Source organism: Rhinopithecus roxellana, chromosome 13 (assembly GCF_007565055.1).
Source record: "Rhinopithecus roxellana isolate Shanxi Qingling chromosome 13, ASM756505v1, whole genome shotgun sequence".
NCBI classification, from domain to species: domain Eukaryota; kingdom Metazoa; phylum Chordata; class Mammalia; order Primates; family Cercopithecidae; genus Rhinopithecus; species Rhinopithecus roxellana.
Genome location: NC_044561.1, coordinates 109,138,967 through 109,155,545, shown reverse-complemented (window position 1 = coordinate 109,155,545; position 16,579 = coordinate 109,138,967). Strand labels below are relative to the sequence as shown.

Below are 16,579 nucleotides of genomic sequence, written 5' to 3'. Positions count from 1 at the left end.
AGGTCAGGAGTCCGAGACCACCCTGGCCAACATGGTGAATCCCCATATCTACAAAAAATAAAAAAAAAAAATAGCCAGATATGGTGGTACACACCTGTAATCCCAGCTACTTGGGAGGCTGAGGCAGGAGAATCACTTGAACCCAGGAGGCAGAGCTCGTGCCACTGCACTCATGGGCACTGCTTTATCCTGGGCGAAAAGGCAAGACTCTGTCTCAAAAAACAAAACAAAAAAAAGAGTAGGAGGGTTTAACAGAAAATGGATTCTTTGCCAAGATGCTGAAGTGAACAGTAGTGTTGAGCTATACCTCTGCATTAATTACCAGTAGAACACCTACTAGGCCAGGCACTTTGGGAGGCTGAGGTGAGTGGTCGCTTGAGCCCAGGAGTTTGAGGCCAGCCATGGGCAGCATGCCGAAACCCTGTCTACAAAAAATACAAAAATTGGCTGAGAGTGGTGGTGCATACCTGTATTTCCAGCTACTTGGGAGGCTGAAGTGAGAGGATCAATTGAGCCTGGAAGGCCAAGGCTGCAGCAAGACATGATCACAGTACTGCATTCCAGCCTGGGCAACAAAGTGAGACCCTACCTCAAAATTTAAAAAATAAGAAATAAATAAAAATAAAAAAGGGCCGGGCGCGGTGGCCCACTCCTGTAATCCCAGCACCGAGGCGGGTGGATCATGAAGTCAGGAGATCGAGACCATCCTGGCTAACATGGTGAAACCCTGTCTCTACTAAAAACACAAAAAATTATCCAGGCGTGGTGGCGGGTGCCTGTAGTCCCAGCTACTTGGGAGGCTAAGGCAGGAGAACGGTGTCAACTCAGGAGGCGGAGCTTGCAGTGAGCCAAGATCACACCACGGCACTCCAGCCTGGGCGACAGAGTGAGACTCTGTCTCAAAAAAAATAAATTAATTAAATAAATTAAATTAAATTAAAAGCCACACACACACACAAAAACCCACCATCTAATTTATTACTTATGTTTCTTATTCTAGCCAGGCATGGTGGCTCACACCTGTAATCCAGCATTTTGGGAGGCTGAAGTAGAAAGATCACTTGAAACTAGGAGTTCGAGATCAGCCTAGGCAAGATGGTGAGACCCCCGTCCCTTCAAAAAGTTTAAATATTAGCCAGGCTTGATGGTGCGTGCCTATAGTCCTCATGCCTGTAGTCCCAGCTACTCAGGAGGCTGGGGCAGGAAGATCCCTTGAGCTCAGGAGTTCAAGGCTGCAGCGAGCTATGATTGTGCCACTACACTCCCGCCTGGACAACAGCAAGACCCTGGCTCAAAAACTAACTAACTAACTAACTAACTAACTAAATAAATAAATAAATCCAGGCAGTAGGTGCCATGGCACGCTTATGGCTCACTGGACCCTCAACCTCCTGAGCTCAAGCAATTCTTCCACCTCAGCCTTCTAAACAGCTGGGACTACAGGTGTGCACCACCACATCTGACTAATTTTTGTTTTGTTTTGAGAGGAGTCTCCCTCTGTTGCCCAGGCTGGAGTGCAGCAGTGCCATCTCGGCTCACTCCAACATCTGCCTCCTGGCTATAAGTGATTCTCCTGCCTCAGCCTCCTGAGTACATGGGATTATACACATGCACCACCACATCCAGCTAATTTTTATATATTTAGTAGAGATGGGATTTCACCATGTTGTCCAGGCTGGTCTTGAACTTCTGACCTTAGGTAAGCCACCCATCTTAGCCTCCCAAAGTGCTGGGATTACAGGCGTGAGCCACTGCACCTGAGGTAACCTTTTTTTAGACGGAGTCTTGCTCTGTCACCCAGGCTGGAGTGCAGTGGTGCAATCTTGGCTCACTGCGAGCTCTGCCTCTCAGGTTCACGCCATTCTCCTGCCTCAGCCTCCCGAGTAGCTGGGACTGCAGACACCCGCCACCATGCCTGGCTAATTTTTTTGTATTTTTAGTAGAGATGGGGTTTCACCGTTTTAGCCAGGATGGTCTTGATCTCCTGACTTCGTGATCTGCCCGCCTTGGCCTCCCAAAGTGCTGGGATTACAGGTGTGAGCCACCACGCCTGGCCCTGACCTAACTGTTGTACTGTCGTTGGAATGGGGTTTCTCCATGTTGCCCAGGCTGGTCTCAAACTGGACTCAAGATATCCACCCACCTCAGCCTCCCAAAATGCTGAGATTACAAGTGTGAGCCACTGTGCTCAGCCAAAATAAAATGTTTCTTATTCTCTGATCCCACTAAAGGGACAAATCCCATTTCAGTTAAACACCCAGTCTTAATCTTAAGTCTTAAACCTTGGCGCAAGTGCCAGTTAATGAGAGATGACATCTCCTTGCTTTGACCTACATTTGTTCTTTATTCTTTTATATATTTACCGAGGACCTGCCGTATGCCATACACAGTTCTAGGATTGGCGGGACGAGCAAAGAGCAAAACTACATGGGTTCTTTCTCAAGATGCTCAGTTTGCTGACAACACAAGGACCAAGAGAAAACTCTGCAGAAGAGATATTTCAGTTGACTTGGGAAAGATGAAGGAGTTAAATGGGACATTTCAGGCAAAAGGAGATGCAATTTTCTTTTTTTCTTTCTTTCTTTTTTTTTTTTTTTGAGACGGAGTCTTGCTCTGTCGCCCAGGCTGGAGTGCAGTGGCCGGATCTCAGCTCACTGCAAGCTCCGCCTCCCGGGTTTTACGCCATTCTCCTGCCTCAGCCTCCCGAGTAGCTGGGACTACAGGCGCCCGCCATCTCGCCCGGCTAGTTTTTTTTTTGTATTTTTTAGTAGAGACGGGGTTTCACCATGTTAGCCAGGATGGTCTCGATCTGCTGACCTCGTGATCCGCCCGTCTCGGCCTCCCAAAGTGCTGGGATTACAGGCTTGAGCCACCGCGCCCGGCCAGGAGATGCAATTTTCAAAGGCTTGAGGAGGAGAGTGGAGCATGCTAGGACACTTACAAAAAAAAAAAAAGGCCGGGCGCGGTGGCTCATGCCTGTAATCCCAGCACTTTGGGAGGCTGAGGCGGGCAGATCACGAGGTCAGGAGATCGAGATCATCCTGGCTAACACGGTGAAACCCCGTCTCTACTAAAAAGTAAAAAGAAAAATTAGCCGGGCGTGGTGGCGGGCGCCTGTAGTCCCAGTTACTGGGGAGGCTGAGGCAGGAGAATGGCGTAAACCCGGGAGGCGGAGCTTGTAGTGAGCCGAGATCGCGCCACTGCACTCCTGCCTGGGCTACAGAGCGAGACTCCATCGCAAATAAATAAATAAATAAATAAATAAATAAATAAATAAATAAATAAATAAATAAATAAAAATAAAGCAGCAGTGCTGGGCACCAGCAGAAGACTGGCCTGAAACAAGTATAATTGAAAGTTATTAGAAGGTTTCAAGAAAGGGCGAGAGGATCAGAACTTTATTTTTAAAAGATTACTCGGCCAAGCGCAGTGGCTCACACCTGTAATCCCAGCACTTTGGTAGGCTGAGGTGGGTGGATCACGAGGTCAAGAGATGGAGACCATCCTGGCCAACATGGTGAAACCCCGTCTCTACTAAAAATGCAAAAAATTAGCTGGACGTGGTGTCGCGTTCCTGTAGTCCCAACTACTTGAGAGGCTGAGGCAGGAGACTCACTTGAAACAGGAAGACCGGAGATCGTGCCTCTGCACTCCAGCCTGGTCCACAAGAGCTAAACTCCATCTCAAAAAAAAAAAAAAAAAAAAGATTACTCTAGTTGCGGTGTGGGGAAAAGACAGAAGCAAGCAAGCTGTGGGTGTGAGAGACCAGTTAGGTTATTGCAGGCGTCGAGGAGAGAAATAACAGCTTGTGCTGGGTGTTGGCACTGGACGAGTGGGGTGAGACTGCTGTTGCCCACAGTGTCTGGAACATAGACATGGAACCTAGGTGTTAAAAACCTTACTCTAGCCGGGTATGGTGGCTCACACCTGTAATCCCAGCACTTTGGGAGGCTGAGGCAGGTGGATCACCTGAGGTCAGGAGTTCAAGACCAGCCTGGCCAACATGGTGAAACCCCATTTCCTCAAAAATACAAAAATTAGCCTAGCATGATGGCAGGTGCCTGTAATCCCAGCTACTCAGGAGGTTGAGGTAGGAGAATCGCTTGAACCCGAGAGGGGGCGAAGGTTGTGGTGAGCCAAGATTGTGCCACTGCACTCCAGTCTGGGCGACAGAGCAAGACTCTGTTTTAAAAAAAAAACCTAACTCGGCCGGGCGCGGTGGCTCACGCCTGTAATCCCAGCACTTTGGGAAGCTGAGGCGGGCGGATCACGAGGTTAGGAGTTCCAGACCAGCCTGGCCAACATGGTGAAACCCTGTCTCTGCTTAAAAAAAAAAAAAGGCCGGGCGCGGTGGCTCAAGCCTGTAATCCCAGCACTTTGGGAGGCCGAGACGGGTGGATCACGAGGTCAGGAGATCGAGACCATCTTGGCTAACACCGTGAAACCCCGTCTCTACTAAAAAAAAATACAAAAAACTAGCCGGGCAAGGTGGCGGGCGCCTGTAGTCCCAGCTACTGGGGAGGCTGAGGCAGGAGAATGGCGTAAAACCCGGGAGGCGGAGCTTGCAGTGAGCTGAGATCCGGCCACTGCACTCCAGCCTGGGCGATAGAGCGAGACTCAGTCTCAAAAAAAAAAAAAAAAAAAAAAAAAAAAAAATTAGCTGGACGTGGTGGTGGGCGTCTGTAATCCCAGCTACTCGGGAGGCTGAGGTGGGAGAATCGCTTGAACCCAGGAGGCGCAGGTTGCAGTGAGCTGAGATTGCGCCATTGCACTCCAACCTGGGCAACAGAGCAAGACTCTGTCTCAAAAAAAAAAAAAAAAAACAAAAAAACAAAAAAACACCTACCTCTGCCATTTATTTATATTTATTTATGAGATGGAGTCTTGTTCTGTCACCCAGGCTGGAGTGCAGTGGCACAATTGGCTCACGGCAACCTCTACCTCCTGGGTTCAAGCCATTTTCCTGCCTCAGCCTCCCCAGTAGCTGGAATTACAGGCGTGCACCACCACGTCCAGCTAAATTTTGCATTTTAGTAGAGACAGGGTTTTCACCATGTTGGCCAGGCCGGTCTGGAACTTCTGACCTCGTGGTCCACCCGCCTCAGCTTCCCAAAGTGCTGAGATCACAGGCGTGAGCCACTGCATCAGGCCCTTCTGCCATTCATTAACTGTAACTGAGAAATTTATTTAATCTCTTATCTCGAAGGTTGAGAGAATTATAGAACCTGTATCACAGGGATGCTATAAGGATTAAATAATATAAAAGTTTAGTGGTATCAGTATGCTGCAGAAGGTGAAGCTTGAACAGCGGATAGATGATGGAGCAGTTAGAGATGGGAAAGCTAGTTCTATTTGGGATACCAAATGGAGAAATCAACTGGTCTGTCAAATAACACAGGTGGAGAACTGGGTGGAGAAATCTGTACTGGAAATAACATTTGAGAGTTGCTGATGTCTAGTTATTGATGACTTGAGAATGAATGATATAGTCCACAGTAGAGCAAGAAGGGAAAGTTTGGATGGTCTCATGGAAATCCAACATTTAAGAATCAGAGGAGGGCAGGACACAATGGCTCATGCCTGTAATCCCAGAACTTTGGGAGGCCTAGGCTTGTTTGAGGATTGCTTGAGTCCAAGAGTTCTAGACCAGCCTGGGCAACATGGTGAGACCCTCGTCTATATCTATCTCTATTTATCTGTATCTCAAGAATCAGAGAAATGCTCTTAATTGCCTACTATTTCATAAACAAAGTAGTATAATGGAGAGAGTTGGAGTGAATTTTCTTTTTTCTTTTTTTTTTGAGACGGAGTCTTGCTCTGTTGCCCAGGCTGGAGTGCAGTGGCACAATCTCAACTCACTGCAAGCTCCACTTCCTGGGTTCATGCCATTCTCCTGCCTCAGCCTCCCGAGTAGCTGGGACTAGAGGTGCGTGCCACCATGCCTGGCTAATTTTTGTATTTTTAGTAGACATAGGGTTTCACCTTGTTAGCCAGGATGGTCTCGATCTCCTGACCTCGTGATCCACCCACCTCGGCCTGCTGGGATTACAAGCGTGAGCCGCCGCGCCGGGCTGTGAATTTTCATTTTATCCTCAATTTCCTCATCTGTAAAATGGGGATAGATTATCTCTCTAAAGATGATTATACCCTCCCTCATTTTATTTATTACATTGTATTGCATTTTTTGCTTATAAGGATTTGTTCAAACTCAAGAAGTATGTTTTGTATCTTCAACAACAGCCAAACAGGAGAGAATAAAGAAAAATAATACTTACTGAACTCTAAGCATTTTACATGCATATTATCAGTCAGTCTTTGCCACAACCTTGTAACTTCTATTTCTGGGTGTGTGACTATAGATGAGGAACTGGGGCATGGAGAGGCATGGAGAGACTTAATCATCTAACCAAGGACATATGGATACATAGTGGATGGTAAACTAGAACTAATTTGAATTCAGTAAATGTTAACAAACATAAACCATATAATAAATGGCTGTAGTCAATTAATGTTAGTTTTCCCTCCAACTAAATTTGGTTCAGGAAGTGTGCTTGATGAATAACAATATTATTGTTGACCTGTGAGATGTTCGGTAATATTTATTTGTTCAGTTTGCCTTAATTAAAAGAATATATTTCGGGCGCGGTGACTCAAGCCTGTAATCCCAGCACTTTGGGAGGCTGAGACGGGCGGATCACGAGGTCAGGAGATCGAGACCTGGCTAACACAGTGAAACCCCGTCTCTACTAAAAAATACAGAAAACTAGCCGGGCGAGGTGGCGGGCGCCTGTAGTCCCAGCTACTCGGGAGGCTGAGGCAGGAGAATGGCGTAAACCCGGGAGGCGGAGCTTGCAGTGAGCTGAGATCCGGCCACTGCACTCCAGCCTGGGCGACAGAGCGAGACTCCGTCTCAAAAAAAAAAAAAAAAAAAAAAAAGTACAAAAATTACCCGGACATGGTGGCGTGCGCCTGTAGTCCCAGCTACTTGGGAGGCTGAGGCAGGAGAATCAGTTGAATCCGGGAGGCAGAGTTGCAGTGAACCGAGATGGTGCCACTGGCTCTGGTTAAAAAAAAGGGGGGGGGGGAGTGGGGAGGGGCTGGGCGCAGTGGCTCACACCTGTAATCCCAGCACTTTGGGAGGCCGAGGCGGGCAGATCACTAGGTCAAGAGATGGAGACCATCCTGGCCAACACGGTGAAAACCTATCTCTACTAATAATAGAAAAATTAGCCAGGCCTGGTGGCACACGCCTGTGGTCCCAGCTACTCGAGAGGCTGAGGCAGGAGAATCGCTTGAACCCAGGAGGCAGAGGTTGCAGTGAGCCGAGATCGCGCTAGTGCACTCCAGGCTGGCGACAGAGCGAGACTCCGTCCCAAAACAAAAACAAAAACAAAAACAACAAACAAACAACAACAAAAAACAACTTTTAGTCAGTAGTACTTAATGCGAAAGAAATAATAGATAATAAATAGAGGAAGAGAGTGTGTCCTATATATGTTGGTGTTGTTTAAATTGTTGGGTCATTAAGTTTAATATCTGCAATCATCCTGGGAAAAAAAATTCCATCTCTAATGTTGTATTCAAGAAAGTAGATGATTTGGCTGACAGTTGTAATAGGGGTGATACAATGGAGGACTGATAATTCGGAGCCGAGTCTTGGACTCTAGTTCTTAAATTACTATGTTCATTCACCAAAAATTTACTAAGCTCTTTCCACGTGCCCAGCACTGTGCTAGGCGCCCTGTGACCTTGGGTATGGCTCTAGGTCACCTTAAAAGGAGAATGCCATACTCTGCAAGAGCTTTTAGGGACTTCATAAAAATGCGACTCAGAGAACGGAGGGAAGCGCTCCAGACGCAGCGGTCAACCGCCCTCCCGCCCAGCACCTCCAAAATCTGAGATTCTTCCCTGAGGAAACTCCGCAGCAAGAAAAACTACATCAAAGATGGCGCCGCCAGCCTCTCCCGGCTCAGCCACCATCTTCTCGGTAGTTCCCGAGGTGGACGGCCACAGCACGCATGAGCGGCCCTGGCGTTCTCGGCGCGCCTGCGCGGCCGCAGCACCTCCTCCGCCCCTCTCGCCGCCGCCGCCGCCGCCGCCGCCGCCGCTGCCGCTGCTGCACTCACGGCGGGTGCCCGCGCCTCAGGTGAGTGAGCGCCTCCGCCGGGCCCGCGGGGGGCGCGCGGCGCCGCATGCGGGGGCGTCGCTCCTTTGCCCTGTTCCTTCCCGGTATCATCTCCGCGGCACGGCGAGGCCCTGGGGGCCCGTGCTGCCTGCCTCCCCCGTACCCCCGGGGCCCCTCTGCCCCGCCCCGCCCGTCGGACCCAGGTCAGCCCGGCTTTCTTCGGCGGCTCCCCGAGCCCAGACCGCCGGCGACAGCGTGCGGGCTGCAAGAGAGCCTCCTTCTGGGCTCAACGCCCTAGGTCACAGGGACGCCCCCCGCAGGCGCGAACCCTTCTCTCGCTCCGGCTCTGCAGGTAGCAGAGCTCGGTGGGCCTTGGGGTTGTTATCCATCTACCTCGCCCGCTCCAAGAGCCCAGATGCTTGGAAGAGGGACCGTGAGCAGCCCTTGCAGCCATCCGGCCCCAAAGCAGCAGAGGGCATCCTCTAACGGGACCCTACGACTGCCCTACCGGGGAGAGGCTTCTTAGCCCCACTTAACAGCCGAGGAAACTGAGGCACGGAAAGGTGAAGTGCCATGCCCAAGGTCACGCAGCTGACAAGTGGCAGGGTCAGCTCTCAACTCACGGTCTCGGGCTCTCAGGCCAGTGCGGTTGGAATTTGATCTCGTACCTTTGAAAAAATTTTGAAATCACTTGTCATCTCTGAAGTTGCTCTCGAACGTCATAAAAGTAGGCTGCACAAAGATTTTCTTGTTGTCAGAGTACAATTGAGGTGTTATTGTAATAATAATAGTGTTATTAATATAAGAGCTAACATTCTTCCAACGCTTGCTGTGTGCCAGGGATCTTGCTAAGCATTTTATTAAGATAACCTCGCATAACCACCTCAGCATGTCCCAATCCAAATGCTGCCCCCTTCCTTGTCATGAAGCCCTTTTTTTTTTCCTGCAGAGCTGGACTCCCTATCACAGGTAGGAGCCCCATGGCTTAGGAGGCAGGGAAGCTCTCCTTTGGTGGCTTACTGACAGAACAAGAGTGATCCTTCCCTACTGGCATCCAGATCCGCCTGCCCCGCGCCCCCCTCCCTTACCCTGGCCCTCAGGGGATATTATTAGCCGTCCTTTCCCGGCTGCTGAGAGAGCAGGACTGGGCTGAATGGGCTGACTGGGCTAGCTCGGCAGGCTGGATTTGGAGGTGACAGAGCAGATTTGGCTAGCACTCACCTCATTCCGGGGCTTTCTGTCCGGGGCTTTCTGGTTCTGCCCTAAGGTTAGGCTTGAACATTTCAGTATTTAAGATAAAGTAAGAAGGGAAAGAGAACATTGATAGAGTGGTGCTGAATTTAAGAAGTCTCCCATGATTTAAAGTTCCAAATGAACAGCTATAAAAATATGTGAATGTTTCTCCCCTAAAATAACTAGCTCAAACTGTCGTTTTTCTCCCTTAGCAAATCCTCCTCCACATTTCAAAGGCTCCACTAAATCACCACCTTCTCTGTGAAGCCTTCCCTGCTTGATTTTCCCAGTTAGAATTACACATTCACAAAACAGGGTCTTAGCCTCAGTCTTACCCTGCGGACTTCTAGCCCCTTGAGGGCATGGTCCATCTTTGCAGCTCCAGATGCCTGGCTCACAGTAGATCCTTGGTAAGGACTCAGTGAATTTCCACTGCCCCTTTTCATTACTCAAATGGTGGTGTTCTGCCCTTCTGTTCCTCCTTCCTGCCCTTCAGTTTCTCTTTGCTTGTCCCTTCCTTTAGATTCAACCTGTCATCACCATTTGCCACTCAAAGGCTTCCATCCACCGTGTCGTTTTTGAAAACTTGCAGATAAGAGTCTTGCATCAAAAAGCCTGTTTCTGGGAAGGGCACGGTGGCTCACGCCTCTAATCCCAGCACTTTGGGAGGCCGAGGCGGGCGGATTACGAAGTCAGGAGATCGAGACCATCCTGACTAACACGGTGAAACCCCGTCTCTACTAAAAAAATACAGAAAATTGGCCGGGCGCGGTGGCTCAAGCCTGTAATCCCAGCACTTTGGGAGGCCGAGATGGGCGGATCACGAGGTCAGGAGATCGAGACCATCCTGGCTAACACGGTGAAACCTCGTCTCTACTAAAAAGAATACAAAAACTAGCCGGGCGAGGTGACGGGCGCCTGTAGTCCCAGCTACTCGGGAGGCTGAGGCAGGAGAATGGCGTAAACCCGGGAGGCGGAGCTTGCAGTGACCTGAGATCCGGCCACTGCAGTCCAGCCTGGGCGGCAGAGTGAGACTCAGTCTCAAAAAAATAAAAATAAAAAATAAAAATAAAAATACAGAAAATTAGCCGGGCGTGGTGGTGGGCGCCTGTAGTCCCGGCTACTCGGGAGGCTGAGGCAGGAGAATGGCGTGAACCCGGGAGGCGGAGCTTGCAGTGAGCCCAGATTGCGCCACTGCACTCCAGCCTGGGCGACAGAGCAAGACTCAGAAAAGCCTGTTTATGTTACTCGAACGTGCACTCACAGTTGAGCTGCTTTTGGTTTTTCTTGTTTTTGTTTTTGGTTTGTTTGTTGAGATGGAGTCTCGCTCTGTCCCCCAGGCTGGAGTGCAGTGCTGCAATCTCGGCTCACTGCAAGCTCCGCCTCCCGGGTTCACACCATTCTCCTGCCTCAGCCTCCCGCGTAGCCAGGACTACAGGTGCCCGCCACCACGCCCGGCTAATTTTTTTGTTTTTTTTTTCAGTAGAGACGGGGTTTCACTGTATTAGCCAGGATGGTGTCGATCTCCTGACCTCGTGATCCACCCACCTCGGCCTCCCATAGTGCTGGGATTACAGGCGTGAGCCACCAGACCCGGCCGAGCTGCTTTGTTTTATTTTATTTTATTTTTTTTTTTGAGACAGAGTTTCCCTCTTGTTGCCCAGGCTGGAATGCAATGGCGCAATCTCGGCTCACTGCAACCTCCGCCTCCCGGATTCAAGCGATTTTCCTGCCTCAGCCTACCAAGTAGCTGGAATTACAGGTGCCCGCCACCATGCCCAGCTATTTTTGCATTTTTAATAGAGACGGATTTTCACCATGTTGGCCAAGCTGGTCTTGAATTCCTGACCTCAGGTGATCCGCCTGCCTCCTCCTCCCCAAGTGGTGGGAGTAGAGGCGTGAGCCACCGAGCCCGACTGCTTTTGTTTTATTCTGAATTGTTACTTTTGAGCAGGGAAAAATGCCTGTTTATCCCCAACAGTGTATATGCTGTTTCCATGTACAGGGCAGTTTTCATTTGCATGTTGCAGTAGGATAGCCTGAGGCTTATACCCTTTTAGTCTGTCCCTAAATGCATGAGAGATCCATTTTTACATTCTTTTGCCTTCTGTGGCTGATTGCCCCGGTTGTATCAAAGTAATCACACTTTTTACTGTATATCATTACATGGAATTTATAATAACAAATATTCAAAAGAGTCCTTTGGGAGGCAGCAGATATGTGCATAGATTCTCTATTTAAATAAAGCTTCTAAAAGAGTTTTTCCAAATAATTTTCTGTAAATATATTAACTATGGGTAAGGTATGGATGTATGGCGCCCGATATGGTAGAAGATTCACAGTTGAATCAAACAGGGTCCTGTTGAGAGAGCTTACTAGCTAATTGGGAAACATTGTATCTAACTGTATTAAAATCAAATCTGAACATTCCCATATTAATGTTATAAGCAAAGCAATATTAGACTATAATGGAATAAGATATTCCTACATGGGGTGTTTCATAAAATTGTATGTTATTCAGGCTGAAAAGGAGCATTGAGTCATTAATTGACCTTCTCACTTAGCACTGTGATTTTTAAAAATTAATTTACCAGGCCGGGCGCAGTGGCTCAAGCCTGTAATCCCAGCACTTTGGGAGGCCGAGATGGGCGGATCACGAGGTCAGGAGATCGAGACCATCCTGGCTAACATGGTGAGACTCCGTCTCTACTAAAAAAAAAAAAATGCAGAAAACTAGCCGGGCGAGGTGGTGGGCGCCTGTAGTCCCAGCTACTCGGGAGGCTCAGACAGGAGAATGGCGTAAACCCAGGAGGCAGAGCTTGCAGTGAGCTGAGATCCGGCCACTGCACTCCAGCCTGGGCCACAGAGTGAGACTCCCGTCTCAAAAAAAAAAAAAAATTAATTTACCAAAGAAAGCCCTGAAACCTGGTAAATATCCATAATCAAGCTAACTAAGTTTTTGTGTGCTATTTTCAAGCGCTGCTAAGAAAGAAAGGTGGTGGGGGACATCATCCTGAGAATTGAACTTGTCCACGGTCGCAGAACTGGGGCTACGACTTGAAATCCCAGACTTTTTAGCCACTAAAGGGTTATCAGTATTTCTTCTCAGTGAATTCATCCTTAAAGACATTAACCAGCAACTCTATTAAGATTCCATTTATGTGCTTAGAACAGGGGTGGGAGAAGACATACAGAAACATGATTCATGTGTTCAAGGAAGTTATGGTCTGTTGGGGAAGAGTAAAGCACTGTTCTCTAATGTTGAAGTCAGCATATATATAATTGTTAAATTGTATGGTAGAGGGACTAGTTGTATCATGGGAGCTGGGGAAGGGGGGGCAAGAAGGATCAGTATGAGATGTGGTGGTGAGACCACTTTGATTTTCTGGGCTTTGACAGGTGGATAGGGTCAGAATTAATTAAATGGATAGCAAAACATTTTGAATCAGGGGCTGATGAAACAGACCAGATAGCAATGCCTACCATGTTTAACGGACAGTAAAAAAATTGGCTTGGCTGGCTTAGAGCAGTGGTTCTTAGTCTTTAGTGTGCACCAGCATCACCTGGAGAGCTTATTAAAACCCATATTCCTGGGCTTGACCTTCAGAGTTTCTGATTCATTAGCTCTGGAGTGGAACCCGAGAATTTGCAGTTCTAACAAGTTCCCAGATGATGCTGATGCTGCTAGTCTAAGGATCACATTTTGAGAACCACTTGATTAGAAGGTTGAGAAGCTAGAGTCAGAAACTGTCAAATAACTTGTTCCAAAAAAGTGCATGTGTGTCAGATGTGAGGGTATACTGACATAGGAGAGTTCTGGAAAGATACATACCAAGCTCTAATGGTCCTCACTTCTGGGAGTGGGATTTAGAGACTTGGGAAATTTACTTTTTTACCTTTCTGTATTATTTTTGCATTGTGCACATAAAGCATTTGTGTTTTAAAAATGAAAGAAAAATAAGAATCTTTTTTGAAGATATATAGTAAAATATTTATGGATTAAAAAAAGACCTTGCTAAAGTAATCTGGTGTCATCCAACAAACATTTTTAGAGTGTCTGCTATATGCCAGATGCTGCTAGCTTCTGGAAATGCAAAGCCTTTGCTGAAACTTGCAGGCTGGTGATGGTGATTGAGATGGGCAGATAACAGCTTTACTTAGTATCATGTAAGCTTCCTAAGAGCAGGGACCAGGGTCTAGCTCTGTGCTTGGCTGATAATAGGCACTTAGTAAATGATGAATGAATGAGCAAATCCAGGTAAGAAGTGAAGACAGAAGGAAGGAAAAAAAGGCCAAATGGGAGATTCTGGAAGAAAACAGACAAGCCTGGATAGGAATGGTGAAAGGAAGGGGTGCATCAAAAAGTACTTTCAAGTACAAAGATTGATAACATTTTGGATTTACTGCAGAACTGGATGTCAAATTGTTTCTTCTAGAGATGCCCCCCCCCCACATTTCTTTTTTAATAGAGCTTGAAAATAGCACACAAAAACTTAGCTAGCTTGATTATGGATGTTTACCAGGTTTCAGAGCTTTCTTTGGGAAATGAATTTTTAAAAATCACAGTGCTAATTCTATAAAACTAATGTATAATATTTACCTACAATTAATTGTTCTCTCATTCATGTGAAATTAACTGATATATGAAGGATGTTTTTAATGTTATACAAAAGTGGGTAGTATTATGTCTTTTGATTTTATCTCTTCAGTGAAAGGGCTAGTAGTCCACTCAAAGTTCTGTAATATGTCTCATAGTAACTGACAGAATTTGACATTTTATCAGTCATAAATAAAAATTTGTTGCCCAGGTGTGGTGGCTCATGCCTGTAATCCCAGCACTTTGGGAGGCCGAGGCGGGCGGATCACGAGGTCAGGAGTTCGAGACCAGCCTGGCCAACGTGGCAAAATGTCCCTACTAAAAATACAAAAAGTAGCCGGGTATGGTGGCATGCGTCTGTAGTCCCAGCTACTCAGGAGGCTGAGGCAGGAGAGTCGCTTGAACCTGGGAGGTAGAGGTTGTGGTGAGCCGAGATCACACCATTACACTCCAGCCTGGGTGACAGAGCGAGACTCCGTCTTAAAAAAAAAAAAAAAAATTGTTGTTGATGGCCCAATGGGGTGCACTTTGGAGGAATCCAGCTTCTTTGCCTTCTGAATTTAATTCTGTATAAACACTAATTACAGTGGCAAACATTAATTAATGTTATTGATATGGAGCTGATGTTCTCCCTGGATTTGGGAACAATGTGTTATATGGAGTCTTTTTGTGTGGAGGTGCCACTTTTTATCTTCCCTAGAGATTTAATATGGTAAATGAAGATTAATTTTCTAAGTACAGTGGTGGTTTCCGCCAGGCTTTAGCTATAGCATTTGACAATAATCCCCTTATTACCTAAAAGTACCCATGGTCTATAGTCTGGGGTTTTCAATTGATCAAGTAATATTCTGGATATAGCCACTCTTTATACTTAATTTTATTACTTTACGTTTTTCTATTGTAAGTCTTGCAGTGTGTGTGTTTTTTTTTTTGTTTTGTTTTGTTTTTTTTTTTAAGACGGATTCTCACTCTGTCACCAAGGCTGGAGTGCAGTGGTGCGATCTCAGCTCACTGCAAGCTCTGCCTCCCTAGTTCACACCATTCTCCTGCCTCAGCCTCCTGAGTAGCTGGGACTACAGGTGCCCGCCACCACACCCGGCTAATTTTTTGTATTTTTAGTAGAGATGGGGTTTCACCGTGGTCTCAATCTCTTCACCTCATGATCCACCCGCCTTGGCCTCCCAAAGTGCTGGGATTACAGGTGTGAGCCACCGTGCCCGGCCTGCAGTGTTTTTTCAAAAGATGCTGCTGTTTTTAGTTTTGGGGCAATAGCTGTCATTTTGGGGGTACCACTAGTGTGATGGCCTAAGAAAATCATAAACCCAATAAATTAGAGTAAGAAAAATTATATGTAGCTCATAAAGATAACATGAAATTGCTTCCCATTTCTTTCTTTTTTTTTTTTTTTTTGAGATGAAGTCTCGCTCTGTTGCCAGGCTGGAGGTGCAGTGGCATGATCTTGACTCATTGCAACCTCTGCTTCCCAGGCTCAAGCTATTCTCCTGCCTCAGCCTCCCAAGTAGCTGGGACTATAGGCGCACACCACCACGCCCAGCTAATTTTTGTACTTTTGGTAGAGACGGGGTTTCACTACGTTGGCCAGGATGGTCTTGATCTCTTGACCTTGTGGTCTGCCCACCTCGGCCTCCCAAAGTGCTGGGATTACAGGCGTGAACCACCATGCCTGGCCTTCCCATTTCATATAATAATTTAAGATCAGAAATCATGCCAGTCTCTGTAATCCTAGCTACTTGCAGGCTGAGGTGAGAAGATCACTTGAGCCCAGAAGTTTGAGACCAGCTGGGCAGCATAGTGAGACTCTTGCTCAAGAAAGGTTAGAAATCATGTCTGCTTTTCCTTTAATTTGTAATCATCATGTGGTAATCTTTCCAGAAATGTGTGCTTTCAAAACAGATATGGTTGTTTGTTTATTTATTTATTTATTTATTTATTTTATTTTATTTTATTTTTTTGAGGCAGAGTCTTGCTCTATCGCCCGGACTGGAGTGCAGTGGCCAGATCTCAGCTCACTGTAAGCTCCGCCTCCCGGGTTTACGCCATTCTCCTGCCTCAGCCTCCCGAGTAGCTGGGACTACAGGTGCCCGCCACCTCGCCCGGCTAGTTTTTTGTATTTTTTTCAGTAGAGATGGGGTTTCACCGTGTTAGCCAGGATGGTCTCGATCTCCTGACCTCGTGATCCGCCCGTCTCGGCCTCCCAAAGTGCTGGGATTACAGGCATGAACCACTCTGGCTGGTTCCTTTTTTTTTTTTTTTTTTTTTTGAGACAGGTTTTTACTCTGTGGCCCAGGCTGGAGTGCAGTGGCATGATCTCAGTTCACTGTAACTTCTGCCTCCCAGGTTCAAGCAATTCTCCTGCCTCAGCCTACCGAGTAGCTGGGATTACAGGTGCATGCCACCACACCTGACTAATTTTTATATTTTTAGTAGAGACGGGGTTTCACCATGTTGGCCAGGCTAGTCTCAAACTCCTTACCTCAAGTGATCCGCCCACCCTGGCCTCCCAAAGTACTGGGATTACAGGTGTGAGCCACTATGCCTAGCCCCGTTTTTTAACTTTTGGAAGTGTAGCTTTTTTTTTTTTTTTTGCAAAGGAGTTTTGCTCT

At 47.2% G+C, this 16,579-nt stretch overlaps 1 protein-coding gene across 1 annotated transcript in view; it reads left to right on the top strand.

Moving 5' to 3' along the window:
* The first annotated feature begins 8,063 nt into the window (after positions 1-8,063).
* Positions 8,064-16,579, top strand: part of NDRG3 (NDRG family member 3) — a 99,385-nt gene continuing 90,869 nt past the window's right edge. The window contains exon 1 of the mRNA XM_030915606.1: positions 8,064-8,146. The gene's annotated coding sequence lies outside the window, so the exon portion shown is untranslated. The remainder of the gene's footprint in view (positions 8,147-16,579) is intronic.